Genomic DNA, 1,837 nt, shown 5'->3' with positions numbered 1-1,837 from the left:
TAATCGATTTGTATCTGTCTATATGCTCGTTGAGTTCACATTATTTTCTTCCCAACCCGTTAAGAAAACAACCACAATAAGCAAGCCTAGCTGTTTACCCCCAAAATAATTAGTTTTTTGTTAGTTTGTTTTTCATTGTGCGTTACTAGGCATCATTCCCGTCCGTAGAGATCACTCTTCGTCGCCAGAATTGGTATCTTACTGCGCGATTCCCATGCAACTGAAAAGCCCTTGGATTATAAGGAAAAGTGAAGATGACTCCTGTTCGTCCGTTGTGAAGAATTGACTGTAATTCTGTTACGTGACGGTGAATTATGTCGAATGGCGATGATTGATTTTGACAAATGGTGGTTAATGGTAAATACATATAAATAATAACGATAATAACACAACTATTTAAATAGCACTTAATACAAAAGTTCTAAAGCGCTTTACAGCAATAATAATAAAAAATAAATAAAAAAATAAGTAAAAATTAAAAATAGCTTAAAATAAAAAATATTGTTTAAAAAGACAAGTTTTCATAGATGACTCAAAGTTAGTAACACTGAAGGTTTGCTTTATATAACTGAGAAGACAGGTTCCATAATTTGGGGGCGCATAGAGAGAATGCTCGGTCTCCATATACATAATTTCAGATTTGATGGAGGAACTTGAAAACTAGGTGAAGACCTTAATCGCCTATTTGGAGTGAGGTTACTAATGTAACAAGGAGCCAAGTTATTCAGTCTTTAAGGTTATCAAATGTAGTTTAAAAGCAATACAATGTTTAATCGGCAGCCAATGAAGCTCTCTGAGTAATGGTGTGATATGATCATATTTGCAGCCACCTAAAATTGAGCGAGCTCTGCATTTCTGCACAAGCTGTAATTTTATATAAAAGGCAACGAGGGAGACCGTAGAATAAAGAATTACATTTGTCAAGTCTTGAGGTAACAAAGGCACTATTGACTAAAATCTTCGTATGCTCGGTAGATAAAAATTTTCTAATACGATAAATATTAAGTATATTAAAATAACAAGACTTGCAAATATCAGTAACATGATGCTCAAAGTTCAGTATAATGTCGAATGTGACACCAAAGTTCCTGGCGTACTCAGATGGCAGAATCACGGATCCATCATCTAGAGCGACAGGTGGGAATCGCAAAGTCGGTCTAAATTGGGACCCGATAATCAGTAGTTCAGTTTTATTACCGTTTAACTTCAATTTATTCTACGAAATCCAGGAAGAATATCAAGTAAACAGGCTTTAATGTGAGAGACTACCGACAAACAGCAAGAAAGGAGAATCGAAAGAAAAATAACAAATCTGCGAGTCATCTGCGTAAAAATGAAACTCCATTCCATGTTGATGTAATATGTCATCCAGCGGAGAAGTAGAAAACACACAAAGTATATCTTGTAATTTAGCGTTATCAACTGAGTTGAAAAAGTAAATTGGCCACCGTAAAGAATAAAATAGCTGACGTTTCGAGCGTTAGCCCTTCATCAGAGCGATTCGATTCCCATCGAAGGACTAACGCTCGAAACGTCAGCTTTTTTACTCTTTACGGTGGCCAATTTACGTTTTCAACTCAGCTGTTAACACTAAATTGCCTTCTATACTCTCCCACCGACGCAGCACCACAGTTTCTTTAGAAACTTACCCCTTTATTCAAAGTATATCTTAGTGCGACCGATCGTCCAAACGTGAGAGAAAGCTAGTTTCTAGGTTGATTGTGTTATTTCTTTGCTCAAAACATTAACTATGAATTTCTGTTGTCTTCTCAAAAATTGTTCAGCATCCGCTCTCACACCTTCATAAATGTTGATCACACAATGTTTCAGCTTATAT

This window comes from Pocillopora damicornis, chromosome 2 (genome assembly GCF_964200805.1).
Source record: "Pocillopora damicornis chromosome 2, jaPocDami1.2, whole genome shotgun sequence".
NCBI lineage: Eukaryota > Metazoa > Cnidaria > Anthozoa > Scleractinia > Pocilloporidae > Pocillopora > Pocillopora damicornis.
Note: the sequence above shows the minus strand (reverse complement) of the source record.